Source organism: Diceros bicornis, chromosome 22 (genome assembly GCF_020826845.1).
Source record: "Diceros bicornis minor isolate mBicDic1 chromosome 22, mDicBic1.mat.cur, whole genome shotgun sequence".
Taxonomy (NCBI): Eukaryota; Metazoa; Chordata; class Mammalia; order Perissodactyla; family Rhinocerotidae; genus Diceros; species Diceros bicornis.
The window spans coordinates 59,126,351-59,145,875 of NC_080761.1; the positions used below are offsets into that span (position 1 = coordinate 59,126,351).

The 19,525-nt window shown below is 44.4% G+C and overlaps 1 protein-coding gene across 2 annotated transcripts in view; it reads right to left on the bottom strand.

Annotated features, from left to right (window-relative positions):
- Nucleotides 1-19,525, bottom strand: part of CENPP (centromere protein P) — a 212,276-nt gene that overhangs the window by 19,106 nt on the left and 173,645 nt on the right. The gene's annotated exons all lie outside the window — the stretch shown is intronic.

A 19,525-nucleotide genomic window follows, 5' to 3' on the forward strand; every position in this document is an offset into this window, starting at 1 on the left:
ATTTTCTTTTTTGAATACGGTTTTGTAAAAAAACTGTCCTATGTTTTTAATTAGGTTTATATTTTTCAGTTAGCACTTTGATAACTTTAACCTTTTACTCTGTAGTTTTTGTCCAGATTCTTCTGTAATTCTCACTGAACAGAGGTTTGTTTTTTCAATTCATGTACAATTTTTCAGTGTGCACCTGCTTCAGCTGGGGTCTTTTCTGACGGTTCTGTGAGTACAGGTGTGAGCATGTCCCTCCAGGCAGTTCCACAGGGGCGTCTCCCAGAGCCCGAGGGAGTCCCTGCACCTACAACTGACCTTCCTTCCTGGACTTGGGCTTCTGCGGAGACCACATATAGGCAGGGTAAACTGAGACTGTCTCTCTGAAGGGATCTAGAGAGGTGGGTTTCTCTGCCTACCTAGCTCCCTGCAGCTTCCTCAGGTGGCTGGCAGTTTTTCTCCTCTCCTTTCAACTGACAGGAGATTTGGAGGCTCCACGCTCTGGGAGGACCACCCGAGCTCCCGTGGGACACAGCCTAGGCTGTTCTCCCATCTCTGTGTCCCAGCCCAGGGCCCAGATCTGCTCTGAGACCGTGCGGGCTGCCCAGCGCCAGATCCTGTCCTGGTTTGGAGTTCTCTCCTTATTTATGGCTCTTGGGACATTTCTACTTCTGTCTTTTGAGCTTGACTATGTACTTAAAATATGTTATACTTAATCCAGAATTTCTGGACGTTTAAAATGGTGGGGGAGGGTGGATATGGTCATGTCAGCCTGCCATATTTCTATAAGTTTCCCCCTTCTTTCTTTTCAGTGAGAAATATCAAATTTTCATTCCTCTTTAATTAATTATACAAGTAATTAGCAAATGCATTCTCACTATAAAAATTAAGTGGTTAAAGCTAAAGTTAAACTCCACTTTGACGTAACCCCACCTCCAGTTTCCACCCCTCTCCCCAGTGAGTATCTCGCAGATCTCTTCTCGCCTTACAATCTCCCTGGACCACAGAACACAGGCGGGATTGGGGAGCCACACATGCTGCTGGTGGGAATGCAGGATGGTGCAGGCGCTTTGGAAAACAGTCTGGTAGTTTCTTATGAAGTTAAACATACACTCACCATGCGACCCAGCAGTTCCACTCCTAAGTATTTACCCAAGAAAATAAAAACTTACATTCACACAAAAATATTAAAATGTTTACAGCAGCTTTATCATTAATCACCCAAATCTGGAAACAACTCAGATGTCCTTCAACTGGTGAGGTCCATCCATACCATGGACCCAACTACTGACACATACACCACAGGTGACTCAAGTGCCTTCTGCTGAGCAAGAGACGCCAGACTGAAAAGCCTGTGCACTGGATGAAAGTCTGGACGTGGCTGCCAGGGGCTGGGGCGGGGGGTGGGCAGGCGGTGACTACAAGGGGGCATAAGGGGTTTGTTGGGATGGAGAGAATTTTATGTCTTGATTGTAGCGGTGGTCACATGACAGTATGCATTTGTCAAAACTACTGTATGAAAATTATACCTCAATTAAAAATACTTTAAGGGCCGGCCCGGTGGTGTAGTGGTTAAGTTGCATGCTCCACTTGGGGGGCCCACGGTTCATGGGTTCGGATCCCAGGCACAGACCTACATACTGCTGGTCAGCCACACTGTGGCGGCATCCCACATACAAAATAGAGGAAGACTGGCACAGATGTTAGCTCAGGGCCAATCTTCCTCAAAAAAAAATACTTCAATATAAAAAATTTTAATGAATAATATACTACACTCATATTGTTTTCTCTTTTGCTTTTCTTCACTCAGCAATATGTATTGAAGAGTTTTTTCCTGTGAGATACAGAGTTGCTGTGTTCTTTTTATGGCTGCATGGTATTCCATTGTATGTACTGATCAAGGGTGTGCCAGCCCATGAGGGAAAGTTCCTCAGAGGAAGGGGATGCTGTTAGAAGGAGGGGAAGGTGTGGGCACGGAACAATGGGTGTCCACTCTCCACCCCCATGTTCCACCAGGCACTCGTTGTTGCCCACCACACAGACGGTGTTGAGGCCACTGCAGAGTGTGATGGGTTCAGATATTGAGACTGATGGTGCCGCACGTCCCACGTGGGTGTGAAGAAGCTTGTTGCTCACGTAACAAGGATTCCGGGGAGGGAAGGGCAGCTCCCAAGCTGCCTGACAGCAAGGGTGGCGGCTGGCTCTGGCTTTCCTATGGTCGGACTGGGGCTGGGGCTAGTGTGGTTTGACTTGCCCATTCCAAATGGGGAGCACGCAGGCTTTCTTATGCGCTTACCCAGATGTGGACAGAGGGGAAGGAGGAGGATAAGGTTTACAAGCTGTCAGCAGTCACGTATCAAAAATGGGGTCAAACTCTTCATCACATACCATCCCTAATTTCTTGATTCTCTAAATATCATTCACACATCTCCAAAATTATCCTCCTAAAATATGACTGCTTTCATGTCACTATCCTTTCCAGAAACTTAAAGGGATTCTGTAGAGCTGAGAATGAAGGCTACACTTCTAAAAGGCAGTGTTCAAGGCCCTCTGTGAAATGTCCCCAGACGTGCTGCTTGTAGCCTCTGCTTCTGACACCTCCCCCAGTCCCAGGGAACAGTCTTCCTCCAGCACCTGTACGAGTTCTTGTCATTCTGCTCAAATGCCATCTCTTCAGGAGTCTCCTGTACACCCTGCATAATCTGTGTCGTCTAGCAACCACCGGTGACTACAGAGAGGTGTGCACGTTTGTTCCTCCAATTAAATGCTGAAGCAACTAGAAACGTGCACTTTGATACAGAGTGTCTGTTCACTGAGATTCAGGCACATCTGTTGAATTAATGAAAGTACACAACTGACAAAAGAAAAAGCTAAAGGAAATAAAGGGGATTTAGTGAAACCGGCAAGTATGGGAGAATGACTGAGAAACAAAGTATTAAATAAGAAACAAAAATAGGGAAGGTTTAGGCAGATGTTTCAGTACAAAATTCTCTAGAACTTTAGGAAAGACACTTGGCCCAAGACAGAAGCAACCACCCAATTCCTGGCACACAAGTGCCTGTCACATAAACAATAGGACTAGCTGTTAAAACAAACACAGAAACAAATAAAACAGTGAGCACCTACTCTGTGCTGAGAGTATGTGACACACGAACTTAGGCGAGACCCTCATCTGATTTTGAGGAGCAAAGAGTAACTTGGACAGAGTGGACCCACCAGGAGTCACAGCCAGGGGCTCGTCTAGAAGGAACTTGTGCAGCTGTGGGCGCAGCCGTGACACAGGCCAGGCTGGAGGGGGCAGTGCAGTGGTGAGGATGGCCTCTGAGGGATGAGAAGCAAGTGGGACTCGTCACAGCGGTCTGGGCCAGCCTTTGACGCCTGCTGACGAGGAGCATGGTGCCTGCACAGGGCTTGAGACGGTAAGAAACAGAACCAGGAGAGCCCTCGATCGTAGACGGAAAGCCTGGTCACCTAAACACCCGGCCATTGCTAATCCTCCCCTCAAAGACATAAGTAGGCCATTCCCAGCATGAAAACATTTCACATGTACTTCTGCTGTTCTGGATTACAGACACCAAATGGCAAACGATCACAAACAGATGACGGCACGGCTACTCCTGCTATCGTGCTGGGGACTTGAGAGTGAAAATACTGGTTGTTTCACTAAAGCCTGCTTGAAATTAGTCAGTTTAAAAGCAAACAACCCTCATCCACTGAGGACTTTGCTCTTTGGATGTTATAACTAAGAGTTTTTAACCATCTTTCCAAAAAATGCCAAGAATGAAATAAAGCAACTACCATCTTTGAACCTTGTATGTAATTAAAGGACAATTCTCCTGAGAGAGCTAAAAACTGTATAAGATTTCTATAATCACTTATAAATATTGTTGGAAATGAATCAAACTAAAAGGAAATAGGACTGAAATCAATAACTACTGACAGCTTAACAGGCATGAAGCTTGCAGGAGGCAACTCATCAGAGCTCTAAACAGTGCACCCTCCTTGGGAAGTAAGGGAGGCACCTGCTGACTGAAGACAGGCCTATCAAGCAATGGTAACCCTTCTCTTTGTTACAGAAGCTTTACTGGCGATAGTCTGTGTACAGGTTATTCTGTTGAATACATATATACACACATATACACACCACCCAGCCACGCCTGTATGACCTGCACTTGACCTTGACCCCAGAGATCACAGTTGATAGGACTGGGGTGGGGAACACAGGACCCAAACTGGCCCAGTCAGGTTCTCTGGAGAAATCTGAACTGAGGGCCAGAATACCAGTCTGAGGAGTTGCTGGAACTGAGGGTCCACAGGCTTGTTCTCGAGTGGGCTGCTGGCACATGCTTGTCAACACAGTGGGAGCTGTTCTGCAGAAGGCAAGACCTACTCAGAGAGAACCAAGGGAACCTACAGAAGGTGGGAGAAATGGGGCAACTCAGAAAAAGGAAACCAGGTGCAAGTCCCTGAGGGCTGCCTGGACGTGAGGACGACCCCCTTCCTGGTCCCAGGCCCTCGGGAATCCCTACTGCTCTTCAAGACGAGGGCATGCTCAGTGTCCTTCCAATATGCTCCCTTTGTACTGGGGCTTATTTGAAGTGGATTTCTATTACTTGCAACCAAAACGCCTAACAAACACAATGGCCGTTTCAACTCCATCAGTGACAACCAGGAGGATGGGACGGATGTGGAGACACTTTTTCAGAAAGACTATCTAGGACATTGTGAGTGTATATAGAGACTAAAAGAGACGGTGGAATCAAGCTCCAAATTATGTGTTCTTTGCCTTTGGTCAATCTCCAGAGCCCTGAAATAGTTTTTTTTAAAAAACAATTTTTCCAGCTTTATACTTATTTTCTTGTGGAAAAGATTCACTGATCTCTTCATTCTGCTGTAGTTGGAAGTCCCACCACAAATGACTTTTGTAATTGTCTTTTAAATTTTTTTCTCTCTTTGCCTTCTTTTTCATTAGCTTTTTAAAAATGTTCTTCTCCCCCTATACCAGTTGGGGAATTCCATGCTCTATTTCTGTTTGTTGAGCGGCTACCTTAGATATTTTTTCACGCATACTCATCAAAGTCGGAATCAATCCACATCTCAATCCTCCTTCTGAACAAAGGGGTTCATAACAGTGACATTTCAGTCACCCTTGTTATCTCTGCGTATTTTAAATTCTAGCTTTAAAATAAAAGATCTCACTTGACACTATTATGATTTTATTATATAGCCACTGTTTGATGTAGTCACCATATTCTTTGCTCTTGATTGCTTCTTGCATCTCAAACCTTCCTTCTGGGATAATTTTCCCTCCCCTGAAGAATATCCTTTCACTCTAATTAGGTAAACCAGAGGTAAAGTCTCTCAGCTTTTACTTATATGACATTGTCTTTATTTCACTTTCATTTTTTCCACTTTTATTGAGGTATAGTTGACGTATAACACTGTATTAGTTTCAGGTGTACAGCATAATGATTTGATATGTGTATCAATTGTAAAATGATCACCCCAGTAAGTCTAGTTAACATCCATCACCACATAGTTACAATTGTTTTTCTTGTGATGAGAACTTTTATGATTTACTCTTAGCAACTTTCAAATATACAAGACAGTGTTATTAACTATAGTCACCTTGCTCGACACTACATTCCCAGGACTTATTTTATAACTGGAAGTTTGTACCTTTTGACCCCCTTGCCCATTTCACCACCCCACCCCCCACTTCTGGCACCCACCAATCTGTATCTGTGAGTTCGATTGGGGGGGGGGGTGCTTTTTTCTCAGATTTCACATGTAAGCGATACTATGCAGTATTTGTCTTTCCCTCTCTGACTTATTTCACTTAGCATAATGCCCTCAAGGTCCATCCATGTTATCAAAAATGGTAGGATTTCATTATTTTTTAGGGCTGAATAATAGTCCATCGTGTGTGTCTGTGTCATATCTTCTTTGTCCATCCATCCATCGAGGGACATTATTTAGGTTGTTTCCACATCTTGGCTATTGTGAACAGTGTTGTAATGATATGGCGGTGCAGGTGTTACTTCACTTCCATTTTTGAAAGAAGCTTTTTTGCTGGGGTAGCAAGTTCGACAGTATTTTCTCTCAGCACATTGAAGCTATCAGTCAACTGCTTTCTGGTTTCCACTGCTGCTGTTGAAAAGTGTGTTCGCTACTTTCAAGGCGATCCAATCTATGCTCCCTCTAGCCACTTCAAAGATTTTTTCTTGTCTTTGGCATCTGCAGTTTCATTATAATGCATTCAGGTGTGAATTTCCTTATATATTTTTTCTGCTTGGATTTGATTTGGTTTCTTGAGACTGGATTTTTAAAAATGCACAGAATATAATGTGTCTTCAGAATACAGAAAAACATATAAAACTTAATATAACAGGATCTTGCCAGCACCCAGGAGCCCCTGGGCATTCCTCTTCCCAAACACGCACCCCTCCCTTTCCTCTAAAGGTGACAACTACCTTGGTTTTTATGCAAATAACTTCCTTGTTTTTCTTTACAGTTTTTCCATTTTAGTGTGCAACCCTACACACTATAGTTTAGTTTCACCCATTTTTAAATCTCATGTATAGAGACTCATAAAATATATGTTGTTTTTTGTCTGGCTTCTACTGCCTAGGATTTTGTTGGCGAGGTTCATCCACGATGTTGTGTGTAGCTCTATGTCGTTTGTTCCTTTCAGTTCCAAATGGTATTTCACGACATGAATAATTACAATTTGTTATTTTTCCACTCTACTGTTAAAGAACATTTGGGCTATTTCAAGTTCGGGGCTATTACAAATAATGCTGCTGTGACATTCTTGTGCATGCTTTTTGTTTTTTTTCAGTGGGGCAGATCGGCCCTGAGTTAACATCTGTTGCCAATTTTCCTCTTTTTGGTGAGGAAGATCGGCCCTGAGCTAACATCTGTGCCCATCTTCCTCTATTTTGTATATGGGATGCCGCCACAGCATGGCTTAATGAGTGGTGCGTAGGTCCGCACCTGGGATCCAAACCTGCAAATCCTGGGCTGCTGAAGCAGAGCGTGTGCACTTAACCACCTATGCCACTGAGCCGGCCCCCTTGTGCGTGTTTCTTGATACACATGTGCACACACTTCTTTTGGATATATCCATAGATGTGTGTGTATCTTTGTAGCAATTTACGGTCAAACAGCAGCGTATGAGAATACCTATTGTTCTGCATACTAATGCCTGGAACTGTCAGTCTTTTTACCATTAATCATTCTGGTGGGTGTGCAGTGGTATCTCATGGTGATTTAAAATAACTCTTCTTTTATTTCACTAGTGGAGTTGAACACTTAAGACGTGTTTATTGGCCATTTGAATTTTTATTTTTGTGAACAGTCTGTTCAAACTGCTTGCCCATTTTTCTACTGGGTGTGTCTTTTCCTTATTGATTTTTGGAGTTCTTTACATATATTGCCCGGGATAATCCAAATGCTTAATAAACCATACCTGCCATACATACTATTTATGATTGCTTTATCCATTTAATGTATCTAAGATACATCCCATATCAATAATTACAAATCTACTTTGTTATTTTTTTTGTTTTATTTACTTATTTATTTAGTGTGTGTGTGTGTGTGTGTGTGTGTGTGTGTGTGTGTGTGTGAGGAAGATCAGCCCTGAGCTAACATCCATGCCAATCTTCCTCTTTTTGCTGAGGAAGACTGGCCCTGGGCTAACATCCATGCCCATCTTCCTCCACTTTATATGGGACGCCGCCACAGCATGGCCTGACAAGCGGTGCGTCGGTGCGCACCCGGGATCCGAACCTGGGCCGCCAACAGTGGAGTGCATGCACTTAACTACTACGCAACGGGGCCGGCCCTACTTTGTTATTTTTAAGGCAATAAGGTAAGCCATTGTATAGATATACAATATACTGTAATTTAACCAATCTTCTATTGATAATCTTTTGGGTTATTTGTAATTTTCACTGTTTTATACAGTACAATGAATATCCTTATAAGATATTTCTGTACATTTGTGCAAAAATTTTTGTTAGTGCAACTATGACATACAACTGTCTACTGGGGCTTTGAGGGGAAAAAAAAAAAAGGAGGAGGATTGGCAATAGATGTTAGCTCAGAGCCGGTCTTCCTCAGCAAAGAGAGGAGGACTAGCATGGATGTTAGCTCAGGGCTGATCTTCCTCACACACACACACACAAAAAAAACCTAAAAAAAAAAAAATTTTGTTAGAATCTTAGAAGCAGAATGGCTTAACATTTAGTAAAGGCTTATAAAATGAGCTATATAAAGAATCTATCAATTTACATTTCTACCAACAATGTGTAGAAGTGCTTATTTTGGAGAGTTCTAAAATTCTCTTCTCTTAGTTCCTGTAATTCTTGTAAACTTGCCCAAAGGCCTGGTTATGCCCAGAGGTCGTGGTCTATGATCTCGCTCAATGCTGTGGTTTCAGTACCATCCATCCACATGCTGCGGATCTTGAGTCTCCAGCCAGGTTTCCGATGATATTCTCTTTCCTCCATCAACCTGTGTTCCTCTCAGGAAATGGCTCTCCCACCATGCGGTTGATCACGCCAGAAACCTGGGCTTCATACATTCGATTCCTCTTCCTCCCCTTTCCCGACATCCAACTACATCTTAAATCTTGTTGTTTTTACCTAAATATCTAATCATCTCTTGAAGTCCCCCTACCCGTAAAGAAATCTTCTCCCTCTCTCGAATTACTGCAATGGTCTCTTAAATGCTGCCCTGCCTCCAGACTTGCTCCTTCCATTCGCTTCATAAGCCACACTGCAGTTATTTTTCTAAAATGCAGAACTGATTATGCTCCTCCCCTGCAGCCTTTGGGTACAGCCCAAACCTTTGACATCACTCCCAAGGCCTGCTGACATCTGGCCGCTTCCCTCGGGCCCTGGGCCCTTCAGGCCTCACAATCATGGTCATTCCCACAAGGTGCCACTTTCATCACGGGCCTTTCTCCCACACTACCCTCTCTGCCTCAAACACTCTCCTTTAGCTTATTCCTCTGTATCCAACTCTTATTTAACTCTTAAGCTTCAGTTTATATATGACTGCAGTCATATTTAACAAATACTTGGATCCATTAAGTTTCAGATGACTCCCAGACATTCAGACAGACATGTCAAGAAAGCAGCTGGAAATTATCAGCATATAGATGGTATACAGATGATCAAACTCACCTGGAGAGAAATTATAGCTAGAGAAGAGGTTCCAGGCTTCAGATCAGGTAGATGAGGAGGAAGAGAAGGAAGGGAAGGAGGTGGAGGGAGGAGGAGAAGGAAGGAGAGGACACGGAGGAAGGGAGAAGAAGGTGAGGAGGAAGGGGGAGGAGGAGAAGGAGGAGGGAGAGGATGGGGGAGGAGGAGGGAGAGGAGGAGGGAGAGGATAGGGGAGGAGGAGGAGAAAGGGGAGGAGGAGGAGATGGGAGGGGGGAGAGAAGGGGAGGAGGAGGAGAAAGGGGAGGAAGAGAGGGAGGAGAAGGAGGGGGAGGGAGAGAAGAAAGGGAAGTGGGGAAGTGGAGGAGGTGGGGAAGGGGCAAGGGAAGGGGGAGGGGAGTGGGGAGGGGGGAGGAGGGAAGGAGGAGAGAGGGGAGGAGGGAAAAGGGGAGGGGAGGAGAAGGGGGTGGGGAGGAAGAAGGCAAGGAGGGGAAAGAGGAGGGAGGGGGGAGGAGGAGGAGGAGAGTGAGGAGGGGAAGGAGGAGAGGAAGAAAGAGAGAGGAGGAGAAAGGGGAGGAATGGGAGAAGGGGGGGTGAGGAAGGTGAAGAGGAAGGGGAGGGGGAGGAGGAGGAACAAGCAAAGGAGACTAAGAAGTGAGACACAGGAGAGGGGCTGTAAAAACCAAGAGAACTGAGTGTTGGAAGGAGGGAGGATCCTGTGTTGAATGTCTAAACCCCGCTCTAACAACTCAGATAGGTACCTCCTGCATGTTTCCATAACACCCACCCGCATCCCCAGCCACAGACACCGGCACACTGTCTAACACCCGGACAGCCATCTGTCTGGTCTCTTAGTGGAGAGAATGGACTCTAACCGACTGTAAGTAAGAACTATGTCGACCTTCTTTATTTGTTACAGATTTCAGCAATGAGCTCAAGACTCACTCAATAACAACTTGTTGAATGACTTAATCACCAGTACACATACGTGTAAGTCCTCAAGGAATTTACAAACTATTTGGGGAAAACAGATGGAAATCACTATTTGTAATATAAAGCGGGGTGAAATCAGTGCTGGCAAACGGTACAGCCAGGCTGCTGGAGAGGACCGTGGTGGTGCTGGAGAAAGCTGCTCAGAAAGAGGACACCCCAGACAGGGGGTGAGGAAAAGAGCAGGCCATCAGGAGCGGGAGGGGAGGCTTAAAAGAGTGACACTTATTTGCTTTTAATGTTAACTCACCCCACCTTGACAAGACAGAGGTACACATTTTTGCCTGAAAGTGGCCACACAAACTCTTCGCTCTGGCAGAAGAACACAGGTAAAGATGAGCACTGTATTTTAAAATACTATTATTTATGCATTATTTATCTCAACAGTGGTATGATTATGGATGATTTTAGTCTTCTTTACATTTTCTAGCAATTTCTAAATTTTCTATTCTGCTATAATTTGGAGGGGAGTTTTAGTTTTGTTCTTTTTAAGATCAGAGTTTGCTTTGGGCAAAATCAGAAAAGAACTTAATTCAAAAACAATATCCTTGCACATATACAAGAAAGTCAGTAATTTCCAGAATATTACTCATAAAAATTCCATAAATCCTCGAGAACAGTTTAAAAACCGCATTCACACATCTGGCAGAATTAAAATTAAATTTCTCTTTAAAAATGGAAATATAGCATGATAAGTGAAGTTAATATTAATTTTTTCCTACTCCTGGACACTAAAAGATTCTAATGGAAATGAAAAAGATGATATCACCCACCGTAATGGGGAAAAAATGAGTTCGTGGACAAACACACTATGTTTTGATTTCTTAAGCCTCCAGTGAGCGTCACTTTATCCCCCATGAGTGATGGGTTATACTGGCTGCCAAAGTCTTCTTTTTCACTAAATACCTCTGTAAATATTGTGGTTGCTCTGGTTTATAGCCGTCTCCTTCAGACAGTGTATCAGTGGAAAAGAATCCCCACTCCCAGCGAATGTTTAAACCACCATGTGTGTCATCTTCTCACGCTAAGCATGGGTTTCAGGGTTTGCAGGAGGAAAATTACAGGAAAAGACCAGCTCTGGAGGTTGTGGCTGCGGCGGCTTTTCTCAACAAGGGGACACGGCATCCAGAACGCCAGAGTGGCCTTCCTCTGCACAGACGAGCCCCAGCCCAGAGGAGGGGGGACTCACCCAGTCCTCGCCAGGAGCCAAGTGGCCCTGACCCTCTGCAGTTGCTGGGGCTGCGCCTACTCTCCAAGCACGCGGGCAATCTGTTATTCAGGGGACTCTGACTCCCACGGCTTTATGGGTGCGTGGAGCCATCATGGTGATGAGAACTTGTCTCTGCTGATATGGTTGCAGAATATAGATCTCTGCGTCCTCCCATGTCTGCTGGGCGAAGAGGCACGGCAGGTGAGCTGACCAGTGACTCCAGCATGGCTGTTATGGAAAAAAGAAGTCAGACCAACCTGGAGTCACGCTCAGCTCTCCCACTGCTCCGTAAGTCAGGCAAATCATTCAACTCTGAAACCTGGGTTTCCTTAGTCACCCTCTGTAATGCTTCAGCTTTCCTCCTCTGTAAACTGGAGGGTAACCACGTCGTCACACTGCGGGAGTGACTGAGACATGAGTTCCCTGCCCAGCACACCAGGCATCTGGCGCCCAAGGAACCCACTGCTGCCAGTTCCGTTGTCTCTCTTCCATCCCCATCAAGTATGGGGTGTGCAGGAACAGGAGAGGTTCTGCTGATTCTGCTGATGGACATACTGAAAATGTCTATTCCTAAGTTATTTTAAAACTCTACAAAACTATCTAAGTGCTGAATAACATGTATTACATTTTTAGCTTTGAATGCACATTCTTATGGCAAAAAATAATTTACTGTAGTTTTTAAGAATGGAAATTAAACTATAAATACAAATGGGGTTTTCTTTGTACAAAATTTTTCCTGTAACCTAAACTCTCTTGAACTCTTTCTTGTCAGAATATTACAAGTGTTAAAACAGTTGGGGTTGGATAAGCACAACAGTATCCTAGCTGTAGGGACATGACATAAACTCACGTCGCCATCCCAGCCCAAACTTAAATAAACAGCTATAAAAAGCAGAGATGAAATTATATTTTAAAACCCCTCCAACAAGTAAAACCAGTGATTAGGTAAATCTTGCATTTCTGCATTTCCATGAATTGTCTACAATAAGGAATTCAGTAGGAATAACAAGTTTTGGGGGTAGACAGTACATCTTGTTCTTCTGCTGATGCAGCGCCTGGGAGAGAGCCAAGCCAAGCTGACCAAATGGAAGTCGGCAATTTGAGTATAAAGCTCAGGAAACAGTTTAGAGCTCAGAATAGATCTGCAGCTTGTTGGCACATGTTAAAGCAACGTGATTAGCGCTCGTTGATGTGTGCTTAACAAATGAGCAAGACCACCATCGAGAGCGAGGACAAGGGGAGAAGAGGCTCTGCAGGACAGGGACATCGACATTTACGACGTGGACAAAGGGGGGCAGGAAAAGATGACGAGAAAGGAAGTCAGAAAGACAGAAGGAAGGGCAGACTGACTTCCAAGAATATGGCAATCAATGGAAAATGATGAGGGAAAAAAAGGCTGATTAGATGGCTGAGGGGCCACTGGGCCGTCTGCGAGGGCTCTGCTATAAAGCCATACACGCTGCAGCAGAATTGCAATAGAATAGGGACAAATGGTGGTGAATGTGTGGAGGCATCTCCTGTAGATTACTTTTTCAAGAGATGGAGTAGACAATGGGAAAAAGGGATGATGGCAGTTTGAGGACAGCCACACAGCACATAGGAAGATTCTTTCTCGCTGACAGAAGCTTGAGTACATAAATAGGCGAAGAAGAACAAATTAAGATTATGCAAACTGCCATGCTCCCAATTCAAGGATGCCATCTGGCAGGCTCCACTGTGACCCCATGAGCCGCAGTCACTGCTGTCATTTCACACCTGGGCTCGAAGGTCACACTCTTGAGAGAGTCAAATCCAAAAGCATGACACCTGGGAGGTGTGAATTCATACCCCGGACTAGACTGGCAAACTGAAGGGTGTCCTCCCGGCCCACGGACAAGTTCATGAAGATGCTCTCTTCAGTCACGTATGAGAACCTACTTGCTTCTCACATGTTTACTTGCTGTACTTTTTGTACTCCCCAAACCAGATTATTCCAGAATAGTTTCCTTGATTTTTGTTACACCTACGGTAGCACTTCCCTTAAGAGCAAAGTACATTTAGAAACATACGACATCCCAGAGAACATCATTCTTGAGAACTGTGTTGCATCACAATGAGACCACCACACTCAAGTCCTTACCTAAATATTCCTATAATTTCTCCACCCAGAATATTTTCTTCCCTGAAAACAATGGTTTCCACTCATGATACTTCTTGGCTTCCAATCCTAGTCCCACATTTAGAACTGGGTGAGAGATGGTCTCTGGGGCTCTGCACTGGGCTCCACAAGGGCCCTTCTCTGGCCACGCTGCTCCCCACTAAGCAAGGCATCCACAAGCTCTCTCACAGCCCATGCCTCCCCCTCGAGATCATGCTCTAGGCACTGACACTCCAGAGGTCCCTGCCCAAGTGGCTTTGTTTCCAGGGCTCATGCGGGCCTCTTCCCTGCCTGTCACCCTGAGAACACACCACACCATGTGAGCAACCCTAGGCCCAAAAGGTTTGCTTGTATGTGGTTGAGGAGGAACTTGGTGTCCACACAGACAGCCTCAGCTTGGGGCGGCACACAACACAGGGCATGAGAGAAGTATGCTGGGCCACAATCCCGCTCCTTCCTGAGCCGCCATGTTCTCATGGAGGCAAATTGTGAGGACTCAGGATTCTAAGTTTGATCCCAGCTTTCCAGGTCATTATAAAGGATACTTGTCAGGGTGAGAGAATGGAGCCCCAGTGTAACATATTAAACTGTTTGTGCATCTGGAACATCGTATGTGAACCTTCATTTGTACGCTTGCCTCAATCCCTACATCCTCTCCAGCCTCCCAGACTGAATGTTCCTGCAGCAGGACAGGAAATCAGACGAAGCCCGAAGGAAGCAATGGCAGGCCCAGGAACAACTGCTGTTATTAGATGTCATCTCCTACACTTTACTCAGTCCTCAAGACAAGGAACTAGACACATCGTTAGATTCTCTCTTCTCATCACGACTTCAGCACCCAATGTCCTCCAGTCCCACTGCTTGTTCACTGGAGTTTGTCCCCACACTCAGACGAAGGCCATTGATGCACATGTGCTCCGCCTCATGTGCTCAGCACGGAGATTCAGTCTGTTCTAGACGCTGGGACTTGGAGGGCAGGCTGCACACCAGTGGACTGGAGGACCCACGGACAGGGAACCTGCCTTAGAAGCCACCTCTGAGAGTCCATGTGGGCTGTGTCACTAAGCCCGGCCCCAGATCAAACCCCACTCGGGGAGTGAGGGAAGCCCCCAGAGCAGGACGGACCTCCAAGATCTCTGTGGCCCGACAGCGCCATCTTAAGGAGGCAGAACCAAAGAAACATGGAACCTCAGCACTAAAATGATATTGCCGAGTCCAGCATCTGAGAAGGCCCTTCTGCGGCATTCCCAGCAGAATCCTTCCGTTGTGTGGACTCGGCACCTCATCAGGTAGCTCAGCCGGACAGTTATGGTTATGAGAAAGTTGTTTTTTTTAAAAAATTTAAGCCCAAATCAGCCTGTTTGTAACCTTTGTCCGTTGATTCTGGTTCCAGTGTCTGGAGCACAACAGACTAAGTCCAGTGCCGGTCTTCATATCTGCAGTCTCTTCTGTCTTCATTCCTCAGTCTCTCTAAACTATCCTGGTGAGGAGAGCGTCTCCACACCTGGCAGGGCCACTCTCTCATAAATCAAGTAGCCAAAGGTGAGCAGGCCCTTTGTGCTACTTTCTGCTCCACTGTCTGTTGTTCATCCTGTGTCATTACCAAACTGTCTTCATTATTGCGCTTCTTATGAGAACAGAGTCGATAGGGGCCGACCTGGTGGTGCAAGTGGTTAAGTGCACGCGCTCCCCTGTGGCAGCCCGGGGTTCACAGGTTCGGATCCCAGGTGCGCACCCGACGCACTGCTTGGCAGGCCATGCTGTGGCGGCGTCCCATATAAAGTAGAGGAAGATGGCATGGATGTTCGCTCAGGGCCAATCTTCCTCAGGAAAAAAAAAAAAAAGAGGAGGGTTGGCATCAGATGTTGGCTCAGGGCTGATCTTCCTCACAAACAAAAAAAGTTGATATTTAGGGCAGAAAGTCCTCTAGCCTTGTTTTTCTCAAGAATGGCTTGGCTATTTTTTGGCCTTTGTATTTCCATATACATTTTGGAATTTGTCAAGTTCCCACAACAACAACAAAAAAGAGGTATAAACTGTTAGGATTTTGATTGAAATGGCATCAACTCAGATTAGTTCAAGTAGAAATGCTCTTTGCAATCCTGAATGTTCCATTCCCTGGGGTGGTACCTCCCCTCCCCATACTGTCTTCTTTAATTTCTCTCAACATTTTCTCTGAAGATATCTTGCTCATTTTTGGTTAGATTTATTCTCAAGTACTTGTTATATTTTTAAATATACTAGATGATATTTAAAATAAATCTTTTCCTTGATTTCATTCTCTAACTGTAGAAAGACACAACTGATTTTTATGTACTGTGTATCAGGAAAGCTCTTTAGGTGATTTTAATAATTTATCTGAAAGTTATTTTGGATTTCATATATATACAGCCATATCACCTGGGACGAATAAGACTTTTTTCCTTCCTTTACTTAATTTTCTTCTTATACCTTTTTTTTTCTTACTTTACTGCACTCGCCAGGAACTTCAGAGGGGCCTACTTGTCTTGTTCCCAGAAAGGCAAAAATTTCAATATTTCACCACTGAGTATTTTTCTAATAACAGCTTTACTGAGATATAATTTACATACCATAAAATTCACCCTTTTAAAGTATACAATTCAATGGTTTTTAGTATATTCATAGTTGGGAGCTGTCATCACTACCTATTTTTGGAACATTTTCATCACTCCATAAAAAAACCCTGACCCATTAGCAGTCACTCCCCATCCTGCCACCCCAACTTCCACCCTCCTCACAATAACAACCACTCTACTTTCTGCCTCTATGGATTTGCTGGTTCCGGACTTTTCATATAAATGGAATCATGCAATACGTGGCCTCTTGTGACTCACTTCTTGCACTGAGCATAATGTTTTTGTGGTTCATCCACGTTGTAGCATGTATCAGTGCTTCATTTCTTTTTTGTTGTTTTGTGAGGAAGATCAGCCCTGAGCTAACATCCGTGCTAATCCTCCTCTTTTTTGCTGAGGAAGACTGGCTCTGAGCTAACATCTATTGCCAATCCTCCTCATTTTCTTTCCCCAAAGCCCCAGTAGATAGTTGTACATCATAGTTGCACATCCTTCTGGTTGCTGTATGTGGGACACGGCCTCAGCCTGGCCGGAGAAGCAGTGCGTCGGTGTGCGCCCAGGATCCGAACCCGGGCTGCCAGTAGTGGAGTGCGCACTTAACCACTAAGCCATGGGGCCGGCCCGCTTCATTCCTTTTTATTGCCGAACAGTTTTCCACATTTTATTTATCCATTCATCAGCTGATGAATATGTGCATTGTTTCCACATTTTGGCTGTGACGAACCGTGCAGGTATGAAATTTGAAATTTGTGTACAAGTTTTCATGTGGATATATGTTTCCACTTCTCTTGGAAATAGCTCGGAGTAGAAGCATGTGGTTTTTGCAGACACTCTGTCAGACTAAGCAGTTCTCTTCTATATCTAGTATGGTAAAAGCTCTCTTTCTTTCTTCTTTAAACACTAAGATGATTATATAACATTTGGATTTTTTTTCCTTAAATCAACCAGATATTTCTCGAGTAAACCCCATGTAGTCACGATGTATCATCCTCTTTATATATTGCTGGATTTGGTTTGCTGATATTTTAGTTTTCTGAAGCTGTGTTTATTAGTGAGATTGATCTATAGTCTTCCTTTCTTGTAATGTCCTTGTCAGGTTGTAGTATGGTTATACTGGCCTTAAAACATTACTTGGTAGAATTTGTTGACGCATAATATATGCCTTTGGTATTCTTTGTGGCAAGGTTCGAAATTATGAATTCAATTTGGATTTTCTACTGACAGTTTTATTAAATTGTATTTTTCTCGGAATTGTCCATATCATTTAAATTTGCTGGCATAAAGTTGTTCATAAACTTTCTTCTTTTCTTTTAAATGTTTTCAGAATCTGTAGTGATAGCAATTTTTCTGGTCCTTATACTGGTAATCTGTGCTTTCTCTCTTTTCTCCTCCATCAGTCTTGCTACCAATTTTACTAGTTTTGTTTTAAAACCCCCTGCTTTTGGCACTGTTGATCTTGTCTGCTGTATAACTGTTCTCTATGTCACTGATATTTTTGCTCTTTAATATTTCTGGCAGGGGCCGGCCCCGTGGCGTAGTGGTTAAGTGCGTGCACTCCACTGCTGGAGGCCTAGGTTCGGATCCCAGGCGCGCACCAACGTACCGCTTGTCAGGCCGTGCTGTGGTGGTGTCCCATATAAAGTGGAGGAAGGTGGGCACGGATGTTAGCTCAGGGACAGTCTTCCTCAGCAAAAAGAGGAGGATTGGCATGGATGTTAGCTCAGGGCTGATATTCCTCACACACAAAAAAATTTCTGGCAGACACCCTCAGGGCAAACAGGCCCTCTCAGATCTGTGCCCAGTGATTCCTCACAGTCGTTTTTACCTCACTGATGATTTTAAGATGTTTTGATAGTGATCCAGCTTTTTTAGTTGTCTTTGATGGGAAGGTTGGTAGAATCACTCAATCTGCCAATACTGAATATAGAAAACTGAAATTTTTAACTCCATACTTTTAAAATTTATGCCATTTGTATGTATTACTTATTCAAAAATATGAAAATAATTTAAAAATAAAGTGGCAGGAAATGGGCATTTTATATATTTTTGGAGGAAATACACATTACTAGAATGTTTTTGGAAAGCAATCTGGAAACATGCACTACAACTCAAAAAGTACATTTTGTTTGAGGGGAAACGTCCGCTGACAGGGGAGGGGGTGACCCTATCACGTCCAAGGACAGGGGAGGGGGTGAAGTGGAAAAGAGTTAGCCATTGATGATTAAGTAGCTAGTAAGTAAAGTTTTTTTTCCTTTTTGCAATTACTGATTACAGCTTTTAGTTGTTCCCTGGCCCATTGTTAACTGGGCTGTTTAGGCAATATGCTATCTGACTCCCACTAGGTTCCTAGAGATAACATCTCCATGGCACCTGGGTCACCATGGTAATGGGTGTTTGAGCTGTTTTTCAGGAATTAGAACCCCTTGTCCACTTCAAGCCCTTTGAGACTACCAACCCATCAATTGGGCCCGCAGAGATGTCTGATAAGTGACCTTTTGACATCAAGAGGCTAAAAACTCCACACTCAGATCATGCTAACGCCACCACTTAGTGAACATGCGTCCTATGAAGAGGCATGAAGTCTGACTATGCCTGCGCAGATCATCAATTACCTCACCTCTCCTCACCTCCAATCATCTGTCTCCACACTTCAGATCACGTTGCCCCCTACCCCATAAATGTCCCTGAGCCCCCATTTTGGAGGAGGCGGATTTGAGACCTAATCTCCCATTTCCTCACTTGGCTGCCTTGTGATTAAACACCCTCTCTGCTGCAATCTCATTGTCTCGGTGTTTGGCTTTCCCTGCAATGGGCAAAAACGAACCTGTTTCGGTAATAGGGGTGACTCTATCACGTCCACCAACAGGAGAGGGGGTGACCCTATCATGGCAGAGTTCCACATCAGTACTCCACCTCAATGTGAATACTCCTTTGAGAGGGTAAGTTCAATAAAAGCAATGAAGAAACTGTCACACTTTGTGTAAATTAGCTGAAAGGCATGTGACCAAGGCACGAGGAAGGGATACAGAGTAGGCCTGATGCAAGATAAGACTCCCATCTGAGAGGGGCTATACTTAAAATTTCCAAAATTTAGCTTTATCTGGGTATTATCTACAAAGCTGTCACAGGGAAAGCAACTATAGCCTTAAAAGAAAACTGACTCACTGGAACTCTACACCACAGGGGTGAGGAGACTGAAAAGGTGCCTTTACTCCAAAACGAGTTGGAACTGCACTGGCCGCCATCGTGGTCTGGGTGCTGAGGGACCTGCTCACACCCTGTTTGATGACCAACACCAAACTCTGCAGAGCGGCCATCAGTGCCAGTTTCAGGACATGATTATGGCTGTAATAATAACAGGGAGGAGAACTCTAGTACCAGCATTTTCCATGTACTCCTGTGGCTAAAATAGTTTCTGCAGAAGGACTCATGTAACAGT